Below are 27,665 nucleotides of genomic sequence, written 5' to 3' on the forward strand. Positions count from 1 at the left end.
CAAATGCCTCCTCATAAACCCAGAAACCTGCCAATTCCTAAGCAATCATGACGTTGGACGGTTGGGTTACCCACGCTTGTATTGATGAGAATCCTACAATAAGGGGACACGATCTCTGCTTCGATAAGATGTGCCAATGAAAACCGCGTCTCGAAACATGGAACGGCGGACAAGAAACGGTTCGAAATAATGACCGGGCAGACGTGATGTCACACTACAAAAAGTTGTCAGCGGATTGGACTCGTGAAATATTATATTCTCTGCGGTGGTGTGTGGTACTTGTGTTGCAGATCCGGACACGTTCGTTGCGTCCGAAGACTATCTTGGAGTATTCAGAGAAGGAACCCGCCTTGCAATGCCGAAGACAATCTAGGCGCCGGACACCTCATCATTGAAGCCTGGTTCAGGGGCTACTGAGGGAGTCTTGGACTAAGGGGTCCTCGGGCGTCCGACGTGTTAGACATGGGCCGGACTGATGGGCTGTGAAGACACAAAGACCGAAGACTTTCTCCCGTGTCCAGATGGGACTCTCCTTGGCGTGGAAGGCAAGCTTGGCGACCAAATATGAAGATTCCTCCAGTGCCTATATAAACCCTAGATCCCTCCAGTGCCTATATAAACCAGAGGGCTAGGCCCATAGGGCCGAAGACTCGTAGTCATAATCATACAGGCTAGGCTTCTAGCATTTTAGCCATTATGATCTCGTGGTAGATCAACTCCTGTAATACTCATATTCATCAAGATCAATCAAGCAGGAAGTAGGGTATTACCTCCATAGAGAGGGCCCGAACCTGGGTAAACATTGTGTCCCGTGTCTCCTGTTACCATCACCTTAGACGCACAGTTCGGACCCCACTACCCGAGATCCGCCGGTTTTGACACCGATAGTCGCCGCCACCAAGAAGGAACGATGACCACCACCAGGACGAGGGGGCTGGGGGTTTCCAAGAGACTCGTGCCATCGCTTGCATCCTGGGCGGCGCTCAGGGCCCTGCTCCCCGTCGCATCTTCAAGCAGTTTGCTCGCGAGGTGAACGCGGCCCTCCCCAGGCTCGAGGCAACATGTCTGCTCAGGTGGTGCAAGTACGCCATCACCTTTGACTCCTCAGACCAGCTCAAGTGTGTGGCCACAGCCGGCGCCCTCCTGGTGCTCTGCTCGCCCATCATCGGCAATGTCGTCGTCCCCAAGACACTCATCGATGGCAGCGCGGGGCTCAATGTTCTCTTTGTCGAGACATTCGACAGACTCTAGGTGCGATACCACCAGCTCCAGCCTACCAAGCCCTTCTCAGGAGTGACCGACAGCTCCACCACCCTGATAGGGAAGATCCGCCTCCCTGTCACCTTCGGCAAGCGCGGCAACTACCGCACAGAGCTCATCGACTTCGACGTCGCCCACATTCGCCTCCTGTACAACACCATCCTCGGATACCCGATCCTGGCCAAGTTCATGGTTGTGACCCACCATGGCTACAATGTCCTCAAGATGCCAGGGAGCTGCGGCATCTTCACGGTCGCTTGTGAGGAGAAGGAAGCGGTGTGCTCTCTCGAGCGTGCCTACCAGGCAGCGGTGGTCGAGAACCCAGATGACGAGGGCGCTGTCTATCCTCCTGAGGCTGTCCCTAAGAAGAAGAAGCAGCTACTCCACCATGGACCTGAGGAGGATGGGGCAGCCGGTGGCCCTGCTTCAGGACCTGCGCCCACTGACGGGGCGCCTCTCTCTCTCACATAGGAAGTCGCGCTCGGTGCCCCTCTTAGGCTGGGCTCAGGGGCTCTCCTCTGGAGGGCCTTTGACCTAGCCAACGTCATGAGGAAGGCGCTCGGCCACCATGTGGAGGCGTGCTTCAGCGCGCGCTTCCGCCAGGAGGGCGCAAGGGACGAGGTGCCAGGTGCTCAGGAGTTCATCACCAAGAGGATCAAGGAGCTTCAGGAGGCGCAAGCCATGCGTGGTGAGCGCTGTCGCACACCACCCACTACAGCTACTGCCCCTGACAAGGGCCGCGAGCTGCGCGTCTGCGTCAACATCCCAGGGCTCAAGAGGGCCGCGTCTCAGGAGTTCTTCTGGCCGTCCCACGTCGGTCGGTGCGAGGGACCCCCTCACAGCTACGTTCACATGCCTGTTGGCTTGTTGAACACGACTGCCACGTTCCAGCGCCACATGCAAGGCGTCCTGGCGGCTCATGAGGCCAGGCATCAGGTGATTCTACAGGAGATGGCAGCGAATCCTCGTGAGCCCCCTGGGCCTTCAGAGCCTCATGAGGTTCAGGACCTGGGCGACTCATGAGGAGTGACTTCTGCAGTGCACGACTTCGGCTACCTCAACAGTTCTTTAGCAACAGTGCCAGGTGACATGTTTCTGTTTGTTCAGTTGGGGGCACCCCTCGGGCTGCATCATCCCCAAGCCGCGTGGGTCTGTCCCTACGGCATGTATCGCTTTTGCATGCATCACAGCTAGCGCTACCCTTTGATTATGAGTTGCTTTATGATTATTAGCTGTCTGTCCGGTGCTTCGAGGCCATGAACGTCGTGCGCCCTTGCAAGCCCACCCTCGACCGCCTCATGATTGAGGACTGGCATGGCATCTGTGCTCGGGTCCGTTCCTGCAGCATCACTAAACCCAAGTGGCTGAGTTCTGGCTCGCGGGCGAGCTCCCGTGCACGTCACCTCCCATGGTCCTTGCTGCCTTGTTCTCGCATGAGCTAATTGGGGGCGGGTAAGTTAGGGCGCGTGACCCGGTGCCTCGCCACCACAGGAACTGCGCGCTGGCTGTCTTTCCTCATGACTTTCACATGAGAAGACAGGTCACGACGTCTGTGCTCGGATCCGTCCCTGCAGCATCGACAAACCCAACGGCCGAGCTCTGTCTGGCGGCCGGCCCTGTTCAAGCCACCTCCTGGGGCCGTTGGTGTTTGGCCTTCTCATGCGATAACCTCAGGAGATTCACTCGGCACAGGTTGCCTAACCATCTCGCAGGACTGTCACAAGTGTTCCAAATCAAATTCAGGCGCAACCCGCCTTGAGGTAGGGCCTCGTTAGTCCCGCGCTGGCTCACGGGTGCGCATGCACACCTCCTCTAGCCCTGCCGTGCAAGCCACGTGTCAGGGCAGGGCTGTACACACCCTGGGGTCTCTCCTCAGAGGGAGCCCCCACCCACGTACTAGTGGAAGCACCATGCTCCGCGCTGGCAGTCGACACGGTCGAGGAGCGGCTATGCCCGTGCAAGAGCGGAAGCGCCATGCTCCGCGCTGGTGATAAACAACTGGGGTAGCCTCACGGCTGCACTAACCTCAGGCGAGCCACCAGGCTCGGTGTTCAGCCTCACCGGGCGGCTTTCCCCTCGGGAGAGTCATGCGAGGGGCTGGGCACGGGGGCTACACTCAGGTCATGCCTGGCGTGCACCACCTCACCAGGTCCCTCGAACCTAGTTTTCGCGCGCCCCTCCCGAGCGAGAGCTCGGCGAGGAAAGGTATGGAGGTCTGTTCGCACGTCAAGGGGGACTCCTGAGCATCACGATCCAGGGGCCTAACTGGTCACGTAGCCCCTCACCCCTTGGGATCGTCCTAGTGATCTGGATGACCCAATGGCAGCTGAGGTATGCGCGTGGCCGGGCCCTGCCGAAGCAGAACGCTAAGACCTACACTCGCGTCTCCTTCCCGAGGGATGTTTTTACGTCAAGGGGGACTCTTGAGCATCGCGACTCAGGAGCCTAACTGGTCACGTAGCCCCTCACCCCTTGATCTTGTCTTGGTGATCCGGACGACCCAATAGCGGCTGAGGTATGCGCATGGTCGGGCCCTGCTGACGCAGAACGCTAAAGCAAACGGAAAGGAAATCACAGAACCCTAGCAAATTATTACAAAACATATTTTCTCTTAAACTTCCAGGCATAAGTTCTTACGCCTCCACGAGGCACGATACAAGTTGCAGGAATAAAACAGGGGAAAGCGCCACCTTCAAACCTCTCCTTCAGCCTTGGACACCACCGTCACCCACTTGGGGAGCCCCACCGTCTACGACGTTGCCGTCGCCCTTGCCATCTGCCGTAGTCACGGGGCGACGGCGAGGAACTTCCGCAGGAAGGCCTCCACCTGATCCTTCACAGCTTCGGCAGCAGCGGTGTAAAGCTCAGGGTTCACGGGATCAAGCAAGGCGCCAAGGTCGAAGCTGGAGTCCCGAAGATATAGGTGGCTAAAGACGCGCGTCGCGGCCGAGGTCGAAAGCACGCGGGCCTCTCCCTCCACCCCGGGGCCTACTCCGACGATGAAGCCCTCGAGCGCCGCGATGAGCTTGGGGAGCAGCTCGGCGGGGCCTTGCTCCGGAGTCACCATCGGCTTCTTGTACTGATCCCCGTAGAGGTCCTGCGGCGCCTTGCGGGACCTCGGCTCGAGGGAGACGAAGGCATCGCGCCCCACGGCGGCCGCCTTGTCAGTAGTGGCGAGGAGTTTCTCACTGGCCTCAAGTCGAGCTTCGTCCTCGAGACGAGCTTGGTGTGGAACGCCTGGGCCGCCTCCACCTCCTCCTTCAGCTTCTCTAGGCGACTGCGCTCCGTGGTTTGTTCCCGGGCTGCATGCTTTAGCTCGGCGTCACGGTCGGTGTTCGCAGCCTCCCAGTCCTTCAGCTTCTCCTCCTGCTCATCAAGCTGGCGGGTCCGGGAAGCCTGCTTATCGCGGAGGATTTTCAGCTCAGCCTCTGCCGCACGACAGCGCTCCTCGGGGGCCTTTGCATCCTTCAACGCCACATCGCGAGCGGCTGCAGCTACGTCGGCCACCTTCCTGCCCTCCTCGGCGGCAGCCTCGGTCTGGCCCTAGGCTGCTCTCACGGACGAGTCCGCCTGGAGCCACCCTGAGACCAGCTCCTGAAGCCCCGACGCCATGCACCGGGCGGGGCCCCGAAGATCGCCCCGGAGCCGATCTAGCGCGGAGAAGGCCTCTCTAGAGCGCCGGTCATAGCAGAGAACCACGACCCGCTAGCGTGATGGCTGGGGGAGGAGATGGCGCTAGCATCAAGACTGGTGAAGCAGTAGCAGCAAGGATGCCCGGGGGTTCCTGAGCCCTCGGGTCGTTAGCAGGCGTGCCGAAAGTGAGCACCTCCGAAGTCGACTTGGCTGCAGGCGTAGTCTCCTCGTAAGGCTGGGCCCCCGAGCCTCGAGAGGGCAACCCAACTGCGGGAGGACGCGAGGCAGCCTCGTCTTCTCGCGCCAAAGTCACCGCGACCATGGCGGGTTGCTTGGCCTCGGGAGCCCTCGCCTCCTCATTCTTCCTCTTCGCCACTAGCGGCAGTCTGGTTGCCGAGAGGAAAGCGTCTGAGCACTACATCAAGAGTGGGAAACAAAGGTAAGGCGAAGCACTTACTCGTCAGGGGCGATGTATGACCTCTTCCTGCACAGGAGCGCGACGCCCCCGAGACTCCTAGGCACAGGCTTCGCCGCATCTTCAGAATCGGACAAGCGCGTGGCGGCCGGCGATGAGGTGGAGCCGCCGCCCCGGGGAAGCAATGTTGTCCTATCCTTCTTCGAGGTCCCCTGCTTCAGCCTCCTCAGAAGGGTGCCCCCAGACCTCGTGGCAACCCCGGCGGAGTGTGGTGACCCCTCACTACTAGGAAAAGGGCTATAGATGGAATGGCCACTAATGGCGCACCAGACATGTGGTGCGCCATTGCTATATAGCAATGGCGCACCATGTGCTGGTGCGCCATTAGTGTGAAAGACACTAATGGCGCACCAGACAAATGGTGCGCCATTAGTAACAATTTTTTTTTCAAACATACTAATGGCGCACCAGGACACAGTGCGCCATTACTAGTTCTAACTAGTAATGGCGCACTAGCCACATAGTGCGCCACTACTATATTTTTTTATTTTTTATTTTTTTGCAAAACTACTAATGGCACACCAGGGAACAGTGCACCATTACTAGCGATCCCCCTCCATCTCGATCGCTATCCCACCTCGCCAGATCCGGCCCCCCTCGCCGCCAAGCACCCCCGCACCCTCTACCCCGCTCCACTAGGCGCCGCCGCCGACCCCCCGCACCCTCCCCTGCTCCACCGCCGCCGACGACCCACCGCACCCTTCCCTACTCCACCCCCGCCGACGACCCACCGCACCCTCCCCCGCTCCACCGCCGCCGAGCACCCCCCGCACCCTCTCCCCCGCACCCTGTTTTTATAAAAATTATTACTGTTTTTATAAAAAAATATTACTGTTATGATTTAAACAAGTTTCAACATATTTAAACACAAATAAATATCAAACAGCATTTTAAATGCATTTTTTATAAAAATTATTACTGTTTTAATAAAAAAATATTATTGTTGTGATTTAAACAAGTTTGAACATATTAAACACAAATAAATATCAAACAACATTTTAAATGCATAAAAACAAAAATTTGGGAGCCTGGGAATCGAACCCAGGACCTCCTAGTGTGTGTGATGCGTGCTGACCAGTCGGGCTAGTGGGCGTGTTCTGATGGAGATAGGGTTAGGTGGAAATATAACCTGAGCAGTCGGGCTAGTAATTAAAACAAAATTCTAATGGCGCACCAGGGGGCGGTGCGCCATTAGAATCGACGTACTTATGGCGCACTAGGGGGAGGTGCGCCATTGCTAACCCACTCCACTTGTTCCCCTCGCACTGTGCGTGGCCTCTCCCTCCCTCCCTCGCCAGATCCCCCACTCGACCCCAACCGTACGCCGCCGCCCCCTTGCTCCGCCCCCTCCGTCCGCCGCGCCTGCACGCCGTCGGCGACGCCGCCGCCGCTGTGGTCTTGCGCTGCCTCGACGCCGCCGCCCCGACCCCCGCGGGACTCCACCCCCGCCACCCCGCGCCCCCCGAACGGGATCGGCCGAGCGCGCGCCGCCCGCTCCTTTCCTCTCCTCCTCCCTCCGACGAGCGAGGGCCTCCTCCAGCCCCTGCAGCAGCCGGCGAGCGCGGCCCCGACGCGCCCATCCCGCCTGCCCCTGCCGTCCTCCGCCACCGGCCCCTGCTCTCCTTCGACCGCGGCGAGCGAGGACCCGGAAGAGCTCGGATCCCGACCGCGACCCCTTCGCCGACCCCGACCCCGACCCCTCCGGCGACCAGGTACCTCTCCTCCTTCCTCCTTCCTCCCTCTCTCCACCATTCCCCATTCCCTCCCACCTGTCCAGCGCCGACTCCATCACCATCGACTGACTCCCTCGCAGTCGAGATCCGCCCCGTCGACGTCTAGCAACCCAGCTCGACCTCCAGCCACTCCAGCTCCCTGGTGCGCCAAAAAGGTGGCAGCTCGTAGCCTCGTACATTGCTTTCAGTATGGGTGTAGAATCTCTAGCAGATAGTTCACTAGTATAACAACAATGGTCATTGTTTAGTATTTGGCACTTCTGTTTAGGTTAAAACAATGTTATTTTTTTGTTCTTTTGCAAAGATTAGAGTGCAGCAGCCCTGTAGATTGTGATTAATTACTATATGATTCAGTTCTAAATATTTTGTTTTATGATCCCAGTGCAAAGGAATTCATATTTTAGTTTACATCTGTCTATGTAGTGTGTTGTGAAGGCCAAGTTTGAGAAGTGGTGGTGTCGCAGAGCAATCCTCTCCCTTGACAGGTACAATGTCCACTCTTCCACATGTCTTAGTTTTTTTAATGCAATTGCTTCATTGCCATATTACATCATTAACTGTTATATATTCCAAATCGTGCAAAACTTCAATAGGGCAAACCTTATGTGATGATACAGGTTGTTAGTTGCTACTAGAAAGTGTTGAGAGATATTAAAGCGGTGTAACAATTGCTGTCGGGTTTAGCAACTGATATCTTCTTCATCTCCTTTTGCACTGCTTACATGTAAGGTATTGTAGTTTAGGTGCTTCTTTCACCAGCTGCAAAACAATGCAGCTGGTGCTTGATGCATGTGTTAATGCATGTGTTAATGCTAGTAAGCTCCTGTTATGGGTCTCAAGCATGAATGTACCCCAAGATTTCTATTGGAACTGGACATGTGTTAATGCAATTAGGTGCTTCTTTCACCAGCTGCAAAACAATGCAATTTCATACGTTTTCACCAGCTGCAAAACATCATAAAAATACCATTAGGTACTTCCGTAAACACAAAAATAGAAACAATGCAAGACATGGCTTGTCTCTGATCCTCTGTTTTCTTTTTTCATTGGTTGCATTTTGATCCTAAATGTCAATCAATAAGTCTATTATTAGGAATCAGCAAAGTTGATTATCTATTCTACATAATTTCTAATCTGATGTTTGCATTTCCTAACTGTAGCATTTTTTTCTCAGACCAAGGCAAATGAAATCGACTAAAGAAAGAAATAGCATTTACCAATTACCACTAACCATGGCACTAATGTTTCACCTTAGATCATATGTTTGTTCTCTGATACACATGTGGGAAACCTTCTAAACAACAACCTATTAATGGTAGTTGTTCTTTGTATTGTGGAATACATCGCATGTTTTATAAATTGGGTCAGATGTATAATTAGTCGATGTATAATCCTGGTACTAATTGGTCTCTTCTGCTGCTTATCAGAGATGGGGGGAAGCAGCCACCGCCGCTCTGCCTCACCGGAGTACGAGTTGGATGCTTTCGAGTTCTTCAGTATCATACTTGGGACTTCAGTATCAGCCACGAGGCAGGTATATAAAACGAGAGATCTCCCCTTCACCCATCTCATTATGATAACTCTGTTGTTTGCTACATCACTCCTTGTCCCAAATTGCAGAGGCTGCCTGACACTTTTATGAACATGCTGGGTGAAGATCCGCCACATAATGTGAAGCTCCGACAGGCCGGCAGCGGGGTTCGCAGGCTGTGGGACGTGGAGTTGGTGATCGAGGAGGGCCACATGTACCTGTGCCGTGGCTGGGAGAAGTTCTACAGTGCCTACGACCTACGGACCGGGTACTTTCTTCTCTTCAGGTACGACGATGACGCCACAATGCTCATCGTGAAGGTTTTCAACACGACTATGTGTCGCATGCGCTACACTGACGACGAAGATGCCAGTGCGTTCTGCCTCTTCTTATTCCTCTACATTTGGCTTTGTCTCACATCGATTGTTAACGGCCATTGTTGCATTTGGACAGGCAATGGGAGCAGCAGCAGCGACACTGGCTACAGCCAAAGCAGCAGCGATTATGGTTGTAGCAAAAGCAACAGCGATTCTGGCTTTAGCGAAAGCAGCAGCGATTCTGGCAGCAGCAAAGACAGCAAGAAGGATGATCCGGACTGGAGTGGGGGAGAAGAGGAGCAGAGTGGGCCGCTGCAGGATGACGATGGGCATCAGGCTGAGGATGACCTAGCGCTGGTGGTGGCTGACCAAGGGCAAGAGATGGTGGTGGCTGACCATGGGCAAGAGATGGTGGTGGCTGACCATGGGCAAGAGATGGTGGTGGCTGACCATGGGCAAGAGATGGTGGTGGCTGACCATGGGCAAGAGATGGTGGTGGCTGAGGATGACCTAGCGATGGTCGTGCCCGTCCTGCCTGAAGGTGGCCTCGCGATGGTGGTGGTGCCTGACAATGACCACGCACCGGTGGTGGCGCCGGCGATCCCACAGCTGGGCGACATGACCACGCCAATTGTGGTAGAAGACTACATCCCACAGCTGCCTCCACCGCCTCGCCGCTCTTGGCGCATCAGGCTGAGGAAGGAGAAGGAGAAGAACAATGAGAACTGAACTATGTGAAACTTTTGTAATATGGTGTTGGATGGATAACGATGTTGGATGAACAATGTGAAACTTTTGCAATATGTAACGATGGAACTATGTGTTGGCTATATATGTATATATGATGAAACTTGTGTGTTGGATATGATTGTTATATGGATGCTTGTTGTATATATATGTGTTGGATATCTCATATGTGAAATAGTGACCTGAGATTAAGAAAAAAACGATTATTTAAAAAAAATGCTACTAATGGCGCACTTCCATCTGGTGCGCCATTAGTATACCAGTTACTAATGGCGCATCTGTGGGATACTAATGGCGCACCCGTGGTGCGCCATTAGTATACCAGATACTAATGGCGCACCTGTGGTGCACCATTACTAAAATATTCTAGTGGCGTGGTGCTAGTGGCGCACCAGTAGTGCGCCATTAGTAGGCAAAACTGGTGCGCCACTAGTAAGCCTTTTTCTAGTAGTGCCTCGTCTAGGCGCTCGCCGGTGTCGTCATCATCAGAGATGGCGCGAAGGAGCTCGCTCTGCCACGGGGGAGTGGTCTCCCCCGCCCCCTCCATGGTCGCCTCCGAGTCCCCGTCCCATTCCTCCCCGGAGAGGTTGCCGGAGGACACAGGCACCGGGGAGCTCGGGGGCTGGGAAGGCTTCAGCGGCACGAGCCCCCGCTCGTTGAAGACAGGCATGGCAGCGGCCACCTCCTCCCTGTTGTCGCGGCGGTACAACGGGAGATGGGTTTCTGGGGGCTCGCCCTGGTCCTTCTCGAGCAAGGTGCGCAGGGCCTTGCACAGCTCCTCGTCGGAGAGGTCGCCCGGGTGCAACCGGAGGTCGTCTTCCGCACCGTTGAAGCTCCACAGGGGGGCGAGTGCGCCTGGAGCGGAGCCAGGCGTTCCATCAGGAACTCCTTGACGATCATGGCCCCCGTCAGCTTCTCCGCCTTCAGGTCGGCCATCATCTTCTCCAGCAACTGCTCCACCCGGGGGTCGGTGAGCTTCTCATGAGCCCATCGATCTAGCGGTGTCGGCAGCGCGGTCGGCAGCTCCAGCCGGGCGTGGGAGCGCTGGGCGTCCATGAAAATCCGCTTATGGCGGAAGCCCTCCACCTTCTTCCCAGTCCTCGAGATCGCGTTGCTGTCGTTGGCCGCGATAAAGCAGGTGCATCCGGAGCATAGGGGGCCATCCCAACCGGAGGTAGAAGAAGTGGCGGAAGAGCACGACGGAGGGCATCACCCCCACAAACGACTCGCAGAAGAAGGCGAAGATCGACAGAAGGCGGACAGAGTTCAGATGAAGATGGAGGGCATGGATCTTATAATGGTCGAGAATGGCAAATAAGAAACTAAAGAAAGGGGGGACGAGAGTCGCGAAGACGCTGTGCAAAAAGAAAGGGAAGAAGGTCTCCCCCAAGGTCTCCGGCTTGGCGGAGCCGGCCTGAAGCGCCGTTCCTGCTCCCTCATTGCCGCTGCTTGCCATCAATGGGATCACGGCTGTGAGGTGCTTCTCCTCGGCAATGGTGGACGCGCTCAGGGCAGGCTCGCACTAGGAGGCCGAGCGCGCGGCTGAGGCTGATGACCTCGCCTTGCCAGCGGCCATCGGCGGCGAGCTCAAGGAAAAGATTCAGCAGATCTGGGGAAGCATAGAGCAGGGAGAGAAGGGGCTCTGGAGCAAGACGAAGGGAAGGCAATGAAGGCTCATCGGTAGGCTCCAGCCTTTTTGTCAGCCCGGGACAGTTTCCGAGGCCGCGTGGGGGAGCAGAGACACCCACGTCCCATCAATCGCCACGCGTCGACCAAGGCCGCAGGTGGTTAGGGCCCGCGGCGCTCCGCACTTGCCCTTTGGCTTCGCCTCGAAGCCAAGTTCGAGCGCGCCTGGGGCCCGGGGGCTACTGTTGGTGTTTTGGGAATGGAGGTACCCAGACTTGCCTGCCTGCGGCCCACGGCGTGGCTCCTTCAATGGCCTGGTACGGCCCAGCTTCAGTATCGACAACTCAAGACCCTTGTGAGGGGCCAAGCCTTCTGAGGCAGACGACACAGAGACCTCTAGAAGGAGTGGCCTCCTAAGGCTGGCTCCTGAGGAGCGGAGATTCCTATGCAAGCCTCACCTCGCGAGGTTTGGATGACGTGAGCCATGAAGACCAAGGCCAGGCAGGCGCCAGCAGGCATACTACAGCAGTTTCCCTTTTGGTGCTAAAGAAACAAGAGCAGGCGTGGAGTCCCGAGGAATCAGCCAAACGTTTCCATTCCCGTGCAACAAGACCAAGACCGCCAGGACGGCAGGACGGAGGTCGCCGAGCCCACCACGGCATCACGACCAGAGGCTTTGCAGGCGAAGACTACTTTTGTCAGGATAAGATGTACTAGTTGTCTCCATTCAAATTTGGCCGTCGTGGGATCCCTTCCCGCCTTCATTTGGGAAGAGGACCAAGGCACTATAAATAGGACCTAGCCACCACCATAGAGGAGGACGGATCATTGAGATCATCCTCTTCCCACCAGCTCAAGAACACACCTCCTGAGGTCGTTCTACCACTGTACTAGTTCATCCTCAACCCCTCGAGTCCAATCCACCACAAAGTAGGAGTAGGGTTTTACACCGCAAGGTGGCCCGAGCCTGGGTAAACTTCTGTGTCCCATTTCCTTCCTATTCGTCGAGCCAGGCCATGAGATTGGTGAGTAGGCAGACTGGGGAGGTTGAGTTCTTTGAACGCACCCCAGAGTTCAAACCTCTAAAGGGTTTGCGGATCCCGAAATCCGACAATGTGTTGTCATTTGATGAACGGGATCACATCATTAGGATAATGATGTGATGGACATGACCCATCCATTAGCTTCGCATATTGATCATTCATTTTTATTGCTATAGCTTTCTTCATGTCATATACATATATTCCTTTGACTATGAGATTATGCAACTCCCGGATACCGGAGGAATACCTTGTGTGCTATCAAACGTCACAACGTAACTGGGTGATTATAAAGATGCTCTACAGGTATCTCCGAAGGTGTTTGTTGGGTTGGCATAGATCGAGATTAGGATTTGTCACTCCGAGTATCGGAGAGGTATCTCTGGGTCCTCTCGGTAATACAGATCATAAGAAGCCTTGCAAGCAATGTGACTAATGAGCTAGTTGCGGGATGATGTATTATGGAACGAGTAAAGAGACTTGCCGGTAACAAGATTGAACTAGGTATGAAGATACCGACGATGGAATCTCGGACAAGTGACATACCGATGACAAAGGGAATAACGTATGTTGTCATAACGGTTCGAGCGATAAAGATCTTCGTAGAATATATGGGAGCGAATATGAGCATCCAGATTCCGCTATTGGTTATTGACCGGAGAGGAGTCTCGGTAATGTCTACATAGTTCTCGAACCCGTAGGGTCCGCACGCACTACTGCAGGATGGTCCAAACGCGACACTACGATCAGAGACCCTTCGACGAAACTGTGTGCGATGCCATAATGACAAACGGTGATGTAAAAAAAGGTCAAAAAAGGTGCAAAACATTTGCGATGATGGATGCATCAAACACGGTTCAGATTTTAGTTTCGTGTGCGATGCAGGGCATACGGTCCAGTTCAATTAGCTGGTTGGGATGAGGAGGAACAAAAGAAACGGGCAGCCAGGTGAAGGCGTGTGCGATATGTAGCATACGGTTCACTAGGATGAACCGTGTGTGATTAGGAAACACAATGGAAATAGTTCAATTGAACAAGATGTGTGTGATACGCGGCAAACAGGTCTGTAATCAGAAATGTGTGCGAAGACCAATAATAACACAGACGATCGCTGCCAATAACCCGTGTGATTTGCTCTGTCTACAGTAGAATAAAATGTATATATATATAACCGAAATAAACATCCAATTACATAAGTGACTATACAGATCATTCGCACACACCTCAATAAACAATTGCATGCATTCTAAAGTAGGAGAAACGATCGTCTAGTCATCTACTTCTTGTGACGCTCCCGCCACTGCTATGTGGCTCGATCCCTCGTCTGGGTCAGGAAGAAGACAGTTCCTCATGTCAACGATCCACCTGTACATCTCGTAGCTTGTGTACGCGTCCATGGCCGCGTACTTGACATGTTGTTCATCCAGTCTCTCATGCCATACACTATGCCAGGCGTTCCTGTCCTTATTGCTCTCATTCTTCATCTTCATGTAGTAGGGGTCGATGATGGACGAGGCGAGGTCAACCAGGGAGTTCAGTTTGTTTTTGTCGCTGCCCCAGGCCTTGTAGTCGCGCTGGATGTTGACAATATTCGGGTATTTCAAGCCCGAAACCTTGAGCGCTTCTAGCACGTTGGTGGTGTCCACCGCAGCGAAACTGTAGTCGGAGCTGTTGATAAACCTGGAGAAATGCTTGCAAGGCGTTGCGGCCAGGTGGTAGTGGTAGACGAGGACGTAATATCGCACGCACAACTAGGCGATGGCAACCATCTGATCGTGCCCGACACGACACATGGTGTACTCGACGTCGAAGCCGACCACTTGGTACTTTCCCTCGGCAAGGAACTGCTCCATAGTTTGGATGGAGCTCTCCACCGAGACCGGATCGTTCGTGTACACCACCGAGAGATGGTTCCCCCTTACATGGGTGTCCACGACGTGTTGCGTGGTGAATTGCCCGTCGTTGTCATTGTCGGCCGCTGGGAGCGCCATTGGAGCCATGGGGAGCGCCATTGGAACCGCTGGATGTCCTCTCTGCATATGAATCGCTGGATGTCCTCTCTGTATATGTCCTCATGGGTGTGCTTATTGTGTCGTGTGAGATGAGAGATGAAGGTAAATGGCCGCAGGAATTGTTGGAAATATGCCCTAGAGGCAATAATAAATGGTTATTATTATATTTCTTTGTTCATGGTAATTGTCTATTGTTCATGCTATAATTGTATTGTCCGGAAATCGTAATACATGTGTGAATACATAGACCACAACATGTCCCTAGTAAGCCTCTAGTTGACTAGCTCGTTGATCAACAGATAGTCATGGTTTCCTGACTATGGACATCGGATGTCATTGATAACGGGATCACATCATTAGGAGAATGATGTGATGGACAAGACCCAATCCTAAGCATAGCATAAAAGATCGTGTAGTTTCGTTTGCTAGAGCTTTTCCAATGTCAAGTATCTTTTCCTTAGGCCATGAGATCGTGCAACTCCCGGATACCGTAGGAGTGCTTTGGGTGTGCCAAACGTCACAACCTAACTGGGTGACTATAAAGGTGCACTACGGGTATCTCCGAAAGTGTCTGTTGGGTTGGCACGGATCAAGACTGGGATTTGTCACTCCGTGTGACGGAGAGGTATCTCTGGGCCCACTCAGTAATGCATCATCATAATGAGCTCTATGTGACTAAGGCGTTAGTCACGGGATCATGCATTGCGGTACGAGTAAAGAGACTTGCCGGTAACGAGATTGAACAAGGTATTGGGATACCGACGATCGAATCTCGGGCAAGTAACATACCGATTGACAAAGGGAATTGCATACGGGATTGATTGAATCCTCGACACCGTGGTTCATCCGATGAGATCATCGTGGAACATGTGGGAGCCAACATGGGTATCCAGATCCCGCTGTTGGTTATTGACCGGAGAGGCGTGTCGGTCATGTCTGCATGTCTCCCGAACCCGTAGGGTCTACACACTTAAGGTTCGGTGACGCTAGGGTTGTAGAGATATGTGTATGCGGAAACCTGAAAGTTGTTCGGAGTCCCGGATGAGATCCCGGACGTCACGAGAGGTTCCGGAATGGTCCGTAGGTGAAGAATTATATATAGGAAGTCCAGTTTCGGCCACCGGGAAAGTTTCGGGGGTTACCGGTATTGTACCGGGACCACCGGAAGGGTCCTGGGGGTCCACCGGGTGGGGCCACCTATCCCGGAGGGCCCCATGGGCTGAAAGTGGAAGGGAACCAGCCCTTAGTGGGCTGGGCGCCCCCCCCCATGGGCCTCGCCCCATGCGCCTAGGGTTGGGAACCCTAGGGTGGGGGGGCTTTCCCCTTGCCTTGGGGGGCAAGGCACCCCCTTCCCCCCTTTGGCCGCCGCCCCCCCCTCCCCTTGAGATCCCATCTCCAGGGCCGCCCCCCAGGGGGCCTATATAAAGGGTGGGAGGGAGGGAAGCAACTAAGACAACCTTGGGCGCCTCCCTCCTCCCCTGCTACACCTCTCCGTCTCGCAGAAGCTCGGCGAAGCCCTGCCGAGACCCGCTACATCCACCACCACGCCGTCGTGCTGCTGGATCTCCATCAACCTCTCCTTCCCCCTTGCTGGATCAAGAAGGAGGAGACGTTGCTGCACCGTACGTGTGTTGAACGCGGAGGTGCCGTCCATTCGGCACTTGGTCATCGGTGATTTGGATCACGGCGAGTACGACTCCGTCATCCACGTTCATTGGAACGCTTCTGCTCGCGATCTACAAGGGTATGTAGATGCACTCCTTTCCCCTCGTTGCTAGTAGACTCCATAGATGCATCTTGGTGAGCGTAGGAAAATTTTAAATTATGCTACGATTCCCAACAGTGGCATCATGAGCCAGGTCTATGCGTAGTTACTATGCACGAGTAGAACACAAAGAAGTTGTGGGCGTTGAGTTTGCCAATTCTTCTTGCCGCTACTAGTCGTTTCTTGTTTCGGCGGCATTGTAGGATGAAGCGGCCCGGACCGACCTTACACGTACGCTTACGTGAGACAGGTTCCACCGACTGACATGCACTAGTTGCATAAGGTGGCTAGCGGGTGTCTGTCTCTCCTACTTTAGTCGGAACGGATTCGATGAAAAGGGTCCTTATGAAGGGTAAATAGAAATTGGCAAATCACGTTGTGGTCATACGTAGGTAAGAAAACGTTCTTGCTAGAAACCTACAAACCACGTAAAAACTTGCAACAACAATTAGAGGACGTCTAACTTGTTTTTGCAGCAAGTGCTATGTGATGTGATATGGCCAGAAGATGTGATGAATGATATATGTGATGTATGAGATTGATCATATTCTTGTAATAGGAATCACGACTTGCATGTCGATGAGTATGACAACCGGCAGGAGCCATAGGAGTTGTCTTTATTATTTTGTATGACCTGCGTGTCATTGAATAACGCCATGTAAATTACTTTACTTTGTTGCTAAACGCGTTAGCCATAGAAGTAGAAGTAATCGTTGGCGTGACGACTTCATGAAGACACAATGATGGAGATCATGATGATGGAGATCATGGTGTCATGCCGGTGACGAAGATGATCATGGTGCCCCGAAGATGGAGATCAAAGGAGCATAATGATATTGGCCATATCATGTCACTATTTGATTGCATGTGATGTTTATCATGTTTTTGCATCTTATTTGCTTAGAACGACGGTAGTAAGTAAGATGATCCCTTATGATAATTTCAAGAAAAGTGTTCCCCCTAACTGTGCACCGTTGCGAAGGTTCGTTGTTTCGAAGCACCACGTGATGATCAGGTGTGATAGATTCTAACGTTCGAATACAACGGGTGTTGACGAGCCTAGCATGTACAGACATGGCTTCGGAACACACGCAATACACTTAGGTTGACATGACGAGCCTAGCATGTATAGACATGGCCTCGGAACACGGAGGACCGAAAGGTCGAGCATGAGTCGTATAGAAGATACGATCAACATGGAGATGTTCACCGATCTTGACTAGTCCGTCTCACGTGATGATCGGACACGGCCTAGTTAAACTCGGATCATGTATCACTTAGATGACTAGAGGGATGTCTATCTGAGTGGGAGTTCATTAAATAATTTGATTAGATGAACTTAATTATCATGAACTTAGTCTAAAATCTTTACACTATGTATTGTAGATCAAATGGCCAACGTTGTCCTCAATTTCAACGCGTTCCTAGAGAAACCAAGCTGAAAGATGATGGCAGCAACTATACGGACTGGGTCCGGAACCTGAGGCTCATCCTCATAGTAGCAAAGAAAGATTATGTCTTAGAAGCACCGCTAGGTGAAGCACCAATCCCTGAGAACCAAGACGTTATGAACGCTTGGCAGCAGTGTGCTGATGATTACTCCCTCGTTCAGTACGGCATGCTTTACAGCCTAGAACCGGGTCTCCAAAAGCGTTTTGAGAAACATGGAGCATACGAGATGTTCGAGGAGCTGAAATTGGTTTTCCAAGCTCATGCCCGGGTCGAGAGATATGATGTCTCCGACAAGTTCTTCAGCTGTAAAATGGAGGAGAATAGTTCAGTTAGTGAGCACATACTCAGAATGTCTGGGTTGCACAACCGCTTGACTCAGCTGGGAGTTAATCTCCCGGATGATGCGGTCATTGACAGAATCCTTCAGTCGCTTCCACCAAGCTTCAAGAGCTTTGTGATGAACTACAATATGCAGGGGATGGAAAAGACCATTCCTGAGGTATATTCAATGCTGAAATCAGCGGAGGTGGAGATCAGAAAAGAACATCAAGTGTTGATGGTGAATAAAACCACTAAGTTCAAGAAGGGCAAGGGTAAGAAGAACTTCAAGAAGGACGGCAAGGGAGTTGCCGCGCCCGGTAAACCAGTTACTGGGAAGAAGTCAAAGAATGGACCCAAGCCCGAGACTGAGTGCTTTTATTGCAAGGGAAGTGGTCACTGGAAGCGGAACTGCCCCAAATACTTAGCGGACAAGAAGAAGGCCGGCAACACCAAAGGTATATGTGATATACATGTAATTGATGTGTACCTTACCAGTACTCGTAGTAGCTCCTGGGTATTTGATACCGGTGCGGTTGCTCATATTTGTAACTCAAAACAGGAACTACGGAATAAACGGAGACTGGCGAAGGACGAGGTGACGATGCGCGTCGGGAATGGTTCCAAGGTCGATGTGATCGCCGTCGGCACGCTACCTCTGCATCTACCCACGGGATTAGTTTTAAACCTCAATAATTGTTATTTAGTGCCAGCTTTGAGCATGAACATTGTATCTGGATCTCGTTTAATTCGAGATGGCTACTCATTTAAATCCGAGAATAATGGTTGTTCTATTTATTTGAGAGATATGTTTTATGGTCATGCCCCGCTGGTCAATGGTTTATTTTTGATGAATCTCGAACGTGATGTTACACATGTTCATAGTGTGAATACCAAAAGATGTAAAGTTGATAACGATAGTCCCACATACTTGTGGCACTGCCGCCTTGGTCACATTGGTGTCAAGCGCATGAAGAAGCTCCATGCAGATGGACTTTTGGAGTCTCTTGATTACGAATCATTTGACACGTGCGAACCATGCCTCATGGGTAAGATGACCAAGACTCCGTTCTCCGGAACAATGGAGCGAGCAACCAACTTATTGGAAATCATACATACCGATGTGTGTGGTCCAATGAGTGTTGAGGCTCGCGGAGGATATCGTTATGTTCTCACTCTCACTGATGATTTAAGTAGATATGGGTATGTCTACCTAATGAAACACAAGTCTGAAACCTTTGAAAAGTTCAAGGAATTTCAGAGTGAAGTTGAGAATCAACGTGACAGGAAAATAAAATTCTTACGATCAGATCGTGGTGGAGAATATTTAAGTCACGAATTTGGTACACACTTAAGGAAATGTGGAATAGTTTCACAACTCACGCCGCCTGGAACACCTCAGAGAAATGGTGTGTCCGAACGTCGTAATCGCACTCTATTGGATATGGTGCGATCTATGATGTCTCTTACCGATTTACCGCTCTCATTTTGGGGCTATGCTTTAGAGACTGCCGCATTCACTTTAAATAGGGCTCCGTCGAAATCCGTTGAGACGACACCGTATGAATTATGGTTTGGGAAGAAACCTAAGCTGTCGTTTCTAAAAGTTTGGGGATGCGATGCTTATGTCAAGAAACTTCAACCTGAAAAGCTCGAACCCAAGTCGGAAAAATGCGTCTTCATAGGATACCCTAAGGAAACTATTGGGTATACCTTCTACCTCAGATCCGAAGGCAAGATCTTCGTTGCCAAGAACGGGTCCTTTCTGGAGAAGGAGTTTCTCTCGAAAGAATTGAGTGGGAGGAAAGTGGAACTTGATGAGGTGATAGTCACCCCTTCCGAACCGGAAAGTAGCGCAGCGCGGGAAAATGTTCCTGTGGTGCCTACACCGACTGGGGAGGAAGTTAATGATGATGATCATGAAGCTTCGGATCAAGTTACTGAACTTCGTAGGTCCACAAGGACACGTTCCGCACCAGAGTGGTACGGCAACCCTGTCCTGGAAATCATGTTGTTAGACAACGGTGAACCTTCGAACTATGAAGAAGCGATGGCGGGCCCGGATTCCGACAAATGGCTAGAAGCCATGAAATCCGAGATAGAATCCATGTATGAAAACAAAGTATGGACTTTGACTGACTTGCCCGATGAGCGGCGAGCCATAGAAAACAAATGGATCTTTAAGAAGAAGACGGACGCAGATGGTAATGTGACCATCTACAAAGCTCGACTTGTCGCTAAGGGTTATCGACAAGTTCAAGGGGTTGACTACGATGAGACTTTCTCACCCGTAGCGAAGCTGAAGTCCGTCCGAATCATGTTAGCAATTGCCGCATACTATGATTATGAGATATGGCAGATGGACGTCAAAACGGCATTCCTTAATGGCTTCCTTAAGGAAGAGTTGTATATGATGCAGCCGGAAGGTTTTGTCGATCCTAAGAATGCTAACAAAGTATGCAAGCTCCAGCGCTCAATCTATGGGCTGGTGCAAGCATCTCGGAGTTGGAACATTCGCTTTGATGAGATGATCAAAGCGTTTGGGTTTACACAGACTTATGGAGAAGCCTGTGTTTACAAGAAAGTGAGTGGGAGCTCTGTAGCATTTCTCATATTATATGTGGATGACATATTATTGATGGGAAATGATATAGAATTCTTGGAAAGTATAAAGGCCTATTTGAATAAGTGTTTTTCAATGAAGGACCTTGGAGAAGCTGCTTATATATTAGGCATCAAGATCTATAGAGATAGATCAAGACGCCTCATTGGTCTTTCACAGAGTACATACCTTGACAAGATATTGAAGAAGTTCAATATGGATCAGTCCAAGAAGGGGTTCTTGCCTGTATTGCAAGGTGTGCAATTGAGCACGGCTCAATGCCCGACCACGGCAGAAGATAGAGAAAAGATGAGTGTCATCCCCTATGCCTCGGCCATAGGGTCTATTATGTATGCCATGCTGTGTACCAGACCTGATGTAAACCTTGCCGTAAGTTTGGTAGGAAGGTACCAAAGTAATCCCGGCATGGAACACTGGACAGCGGTCAAGAATATCCTGAAGTACCTGAAAAGGACTAAGGATATGTTTCTCGTTTATGGAGGTGACGAAGAGCTCGTCGTAAAGGGTTACGTCGACGCTAGCTTCGACACAGATCTGGATGACTCGAAGTCACAGACCGGATACGTGTATATTTTGAATGGAGGAGCAGTAAGCTGGTGCAGTTGCAAGCAAAGCGTCGTGGCGGGATCTACATGTGAAGCGGAGTACATGGCAGCCTCGGAGGCAGCACAGGAAGCAGTCTGGATGAAGGAGTTCATTACCGACCTAGGGGTGATTCCCAATGCGTCGGGCCCGATGACTCTCTTCTGTGACAACACTGGAGCCATTGCCCTTGCGAAGGAGCCCAGGTTTCACAGGAAGACCAGGCATATCAAGCGTCGCTTCAACTCCATTCGTGAAAGTGTTCAAAATGGAGACATAGATATTTGTAAAGTACATACGGACCTGAATGTAGCAGATCCGTTGACTAAACCTCTCCCTAGAGCAAAACATGATCAACACCAGGACGCAATGGGTGTTCGATTCATCACAATGTAACTAGATTATTGACTCTAGTGCAAGTGGGAGACTGTTGGAAATATGCCCTAGAGGCAATAATAAATGGTTATTATTATATTTCTTTGTTCATGGTAATTGTCTATTGTTCATGCTATAATTGTATTGTCCGGAAATCGTAATACATGTGTGAATACATAGACCACAACGTGTCCCTAGTAAGCCTCTAGTTGACTAGCTCGTTGATCAACAGATAGTCATGGTTTCCTGACTATGGACATTGGATGTCATTGATAACGGGATCACATCATTAGGAGAATGATGTGATGGACAAGACCCAATCCTAAGCATAGCATAAAAGATCGTGTAGTTTCGTTTGCTAGAGCTTTTCCAATGTCAAGTATCTTTTCCTTAGACCATGAGATCGTGCAACTCCCGGATACCGTAGGAGTGCTTTGGGTGTGCCAAACGTCACAACGTAACTGGGTGACTATAAAGGTGCACTACGGGTATCTCCGAAAGTGTCTGTTGGGTTGGCACGGATCGAGACTGGGATTTGTCACTCCGTGTGACGGAGAGGTATCTCTGGGCCCACTCGGTAATGCATCATCATAATGAGCTCTATGTGACTAAGGCGTTAGTCACGGGATCATGCATTGCGGTACGAGTAAAGAGACTTGCCGGTAACGAGATTGAACAAGGTATTGGGATACCGACGATCGAATCTCGGGCAAGTAACATACCGATTGACAAAGGGAATTGCATACGGGATTGATTGAATCCTCGACACCGTGGTTCATCCGATGAGATCATCGTGGAACATGTGGGAGCCAACATGGGTATCCAGATCCCGCTGTTGGTTATTGACCGGAGAGGCGTCTCGGTCATGTCTGCATGTCTCCCGAACCCGTAGGGTCTACACACTTAAGGTTCGGTGACGCTAGGGTTGTAGAGATATGTGTATGCGGAAACCCGAAAGTTGTTCGGAGTCCCGGATGAGATCCCGGACGTCACGAGAGGTTCCGGAATGGTCCGTAGGTGAAGAATTATATATAGGAAGTCCAGTTTTGGCCACCGGGAAAGTTTCGGGGGTTACCGGTATTGTACCGGGACCACCGGAAGGGTCCCGGGGGTCCACCGGGTGGGGCCACCTATCCCGGAGGGCCCCATGGGCTGAAAGTGGAAGGGAACCAGCCCCTAGTGGGCTGGGCGCCCCCCCCCCATGGGCCTCCCCCCATGCGCCTAGGGTTGGGAACCCTAGGGTGGGGGGGCTTTCCCCTTGCCTTGGGGGGCAAGGCACCCCCTTCCCCCCTTTGGCCGCCGCCCCCCCTTGAGATCCCATCTCCAGGGCCGGCGCCCCCCCAGGGGGCCTATATAAAGGGGGAGGGAGGGCAGCAACTAAGACAGCCTTGGGCGCCTCCCTCCTCCCCTGCTACACCTCTCCGTCTCGCAGAAGCTCGGCGAAGCCCTGCCGAGACCCGCTACATCCACCACCACGCCGTCGTGCTGTTGGATCTCCATCAACCTCTCCTTCCCCCTTGCTGGATCAAGAAGGAGGAGACGTTGCTGCACCGTACGTGTGTTGAACGTGGAGGTGCCGTCCGTTCGGCACTCAGTCATCGGTGATTTGGATCACGGCGAGTACGACTCCGTCATCCACGTTCATTGGAACGCTTTCGCTCGCGATCTACAAGGGTATGTAGATGCACTCCTTTCCCCTCTTTGCTAGTACACTCCATAGATGCATCTTGGTGAACGTAGGAAAATTTTAAAATTATGCTACGATCCCCAACAGGAATAAAAGGGGGCCGGGCGGCGTGGATTCTCAGCACGTCTGCATGGCAGTTTTTGCAGTGGGTAACTGCATCGTCGCCCCGCGCCCGGTGCAACCGCATGCACACAAACGTGCGTGATCATGCGCTGGCCACAAACACTGGTAGCGCGTGTGGAGGGACGAGGGCAGAGCACCCGGAGGGACGTGAGAGCAGAGCGCGCGCGGCGGAACGCGAGCAGAGTGTGCCGCGGCCGCCTGAACCGGAAGCAACCACACGCATAGAGCAGTTGAACACGCAGGAAATGGTCTCCTACAAGCCGGCCGACAGTTGCGTCGCCGCGTAGAGAGCGGCCGTGTGCTACCGCCTCCATCTAGTCTATAGTCCCCTTTATATTCTGTGTCGTACTTTGCCCTCAAATTTAACCAACAAAGTGTTAATGCATGTTACAAAAATTGTATAGCTGGAAACTATGTTCAAATACGACTCCAACGATATAATCTTTTGTGACATGCATTCGTATTTTATTAGTTAAATCCTACTTATAAACCAGGACGGGGGTATAGTAGGTAATTAAATCACAAACATTTTTTTATTAACCGTATGTGTACTTGTCCTTTCATCCTCCTCTCGCACGTCTTGTCACCCCGCTGCCGCAGACGGCTTATAGCGCAAGCTTGCGCGCAGCGCGCGGGGGCGTTCTTTTGTCCAAACGGTGGCGCCAATGAATTGTCGGTGAGCCCGTTCCCGTGCAACCTCGCAGGTTCCCGCGCAAGCTTCCCACCCGACTCGCTGAAATCCCCCAAAATCCCAATGCTTACCGGCCTGCTATAAAAACCCTCATGGCCGGCGAGTCCTGCGTCGCAATTTCCCCTCCCTCCCTATAGCTTATCTCGTCTGCTTCTCCCACAATCGCCAATGGCACTGGTCCGTCGTCGTTGCTCAGCCACTCCGCCTTCATCAGAGGACAGCTCCAGCTGGGAGGCTACACCATGGTGGCGGCGCAGTCCCCGGCATAGTGTAGTGCGCATAGCGTCCCTGTTGGGTGTGCGCGGAACACCCACCACACGCTCCGACGCCGGTGCCCGTCGGCAGCTGTTGCCGGCCACCGTTGCCACCACACTACCGTCGAAAGCCAGGGCCATCGCCCGCTCCGCCGCCGCGGCCCGAAGGCGGGAGGTGGCCGTCGTGGCCGCCACCCCACTGCCGGCCACCGTGGCCATCACTCACTCCGCCACCACGGCCCGAAGGCGGGAGGTGGTGATCGTGGCCGCCACCCCGTCGTCGCCCGCCGTGCCCGCCAGCCCACCATCGACCGCCGGGGTCATCACCCGCTCCGCCACCGCCGCCCGAAGGCAGGAGGCGGAGGTGGATGCCCGCACGTGCGTCAGTGACCTTGCGCGCTACACTGAGTTCCTGCGGGAGGAGGAGGAGCGCCTCGTCGAGCACTAAAAGAGCCTTACCGCCGCCGTTGCCGCGGCACACGCCGCCTCAGAGGCGAGGAATCAGGAGATCTACGAGGAGAACCACCGCTTTGAGAAGGGTCGTGTGGAGCGGCAGAGGGCGTTAGAGGTGAGCGTCACTGAAGCTGCAACAGCGGCAGGCACCGTATTGCGGTTGCCCAGCTCGTCGGTAGGCTCCTCCTCCTCCGTCTCTTACTGAGCGCGCTCGGCAGAGGAGAGGCAGCCGAAAGTAGTACAAATTCCCAGGGCTATTTTGTTCAGTTCATCTGACTGTAGATGTGGTGGAACTGTACAACGTACTTAATATTAGCTAGTATATATGGTTGAACTAGCTATTTTAGTACGTTCTTGGAAATAATAGGGGAAAAGTTTGGTCAGTTCAGCTGTCAAGTTGAACTGTTTGTATAAATTAAGAATGACTTCTTAATCTATGAATGAAATCTATGCTTAATTACTGAATTTTAGTTGCAAAAATTAGATACTGCTAGTGATTTTTGCCTTCATATTTTGACAAATCTCAATGTTACAAGGTTGACAAATGGCAATGTTACTATATCAACAAATGTCAATCTTTCCAGTATGACAAATGGTAACATACCCAATATGACAGATGCAAATCGCACCAAATTGTTTGTAAGTGGTTGCACACGGGTCATCCAAAAGAACCGTTTGTGTTGAAGAGATGCACAAATCCTGCTCTCACTTTGCATCATGTCGTCCCGGGGTCGACGGGCGGGGGGGCGGGAGGACGGCAGCTGGCGGCTCTGAGAGGTAGCGATCCACGGCGGCGTCCCATGCCGCTGAGGGGGGCACGCGCACGGAGAGGAAGGCAGCCCATGGAAGTCAAAGGGCTCGCTTCGAAGTGAGCCTACGCAGCGTACAGCTCGCACGCTTCCCGGTGAGCTTGCGCATTGGAGGACAGCTTACACGCCTCTCGGTCAGCCTGCACACCGGACTGCGCTAGCACGCCTCCCATTCAGTCAATGTTAAGCAGCTGCGCACGGCACCTCCTACATCCATTAAAACCAAGACACGTGGCGTCACGTGAATGGTTAACAGAACGCACACTGTTTGAATTATACAAACGTTTGAGATATTAAAGTGGCAGCTATTTTATCAAAATGCCTTTGTTGGCTGTCATTATTCGAGTGCGCCTCCTCTCAAAATGGACACAAAAAATACCACAGCATGTCGGGTGCCATTCCATGATAGCATGCCAAGTTTCATGAATTTCAGACGAGTTTTGGATTTACTAGAATTTAAAAATAAAGTATCTCAACGTTTTGCCGGCAATCAACGGTGCCCTGGTGTTTAAAATTCATTCCCATTTCTGCATGGGACTTAAGCATGCACCAAAGGACACACATGCAATTTTTCAACCAATTTATATGCACTGGAGCATGTGCATGTAGTTCAAATTTGAATTATGCACATAAATGCATTGAAAACTCAGTTAATGCATAAAAATGTCCAAACGTACCCCAAAAAATCACAAAAATTGACACAACACTCCTGTTGTTCTATGTTAACACGAGAAAAATTATGAAAGCAATAAGAGGCAATGGATATCATTTCGTCCCCAAAGGTGGAACGTTCCCTACCGAAACCATCGTGCTTGTTGTGAGAAGCCCTGGTTTGTGAGAAGCATATACCCAAACCTGCCCCAAATGGGACAAAAAATTACCATGGCATGTTGATGCCGCTCCATGATAGCATGCCAAGTTTCATGAATTTCAGACGAGTTTTGGATTTACTAGAATTTAAAAACCAATCATCTCAATGTTTTGCCGGCAATCAACGGTGCCCTGGTGTTTGAAATTCATTCCCATTTCTTGCATGGGACCTAAGCATGCACCCAAGGACACATATTTGATTTTTCAACCAATTTATATGCACTGGAGCATGTGCATGTAGTTCAAATTTGAATTATGCACATAAATGCTTTGAAAACTCAGTTAATGCATAAAAATGTCCAAACGAACCCTGAAAAATCAAAAAATTTGACACAACACTCATGTTGTTCTATGTTGACATGAGAAACAATTGAACCAATAAGAGGCAATGGATATCGTTTCGTCCCCAAAGGTGGGACGTTCCCTACCGAAACCATCATGCTTGTTGTGAGAAGCTCTGGTTTGTGAGAAGCATATACCCAAACCTCCCCAAACGGCACAAAAAATTTACCACGACATGTTGATGCCGCTCCATGATAGCATGCCAAGTTTCATGAATTTCAGACGAGTTTTGGATTTACTAGAATTTAAAAACCAGGCATCTCAATGTTTTGCCAGCAATCAACGGTGCCCTGGTGTTTGAAATTCATTCCCATTTCTTGCATGGGACCTAAGCATGCACCCAAGGAGACAGATTTGATTTTTCGACCAATTTATATGGACTGGAGCATGTGCATGTAGTTAAAATTTGAATTATGCACATAAATGCATTGAAAACTCAGTTAATGCATAAAAATGTCCAAACGAACCCCGAAAAATCACAAAAATTGACACAACACTCATGTTGTTCTATGTTGACACGAGCAAATTTTTGGAAGCAATAAGAGGCAATGGATATCGTTTCGTCCCCAAAGGTGGGACGTTCCCTACCGAAACCATCATGCTTGTTGTGAGAAGCTCTGGTTTGTGAGAAGCATATACCCAAACCTGCCCCAAATGGGACAAAATTTTTACCATGGCATGTTGATGCCGCTCCATAGCATGCCAAGTTTCATGAATTTCAGACGAGTTTTGGATTTACTAGAATTTAAAAACCAGGCATCTCAATGTTTTGCCGGCAATCAACAGTGCCCTGGTGTTTGAAATTCATTCCCATTTCTTGCATGGGACCTAAGCATGCACCCAAGGAGACATATTTGATTTTTCAACCAATTTGTATGCACTGGAGCATGTGCATGTTGTTCAAATTTGAAATATGCACATAAATGCATTGCAAACTCAGTTAATGC

Source organism: Triticum aestivum, chromosome 2D, assembly GCF_018294505.1.
Source record: "Triticum aestivum cultivar Chinese Spring chromosome 2D, IWGSC CS RefSeq v2.1, whole genome shotgun sequence".
NCBI lineage: Eukaryota > Viridiplantae > Streptophyta > Magnoliopsida > Poales > Poaceae > Triticum > Triticum aestivum.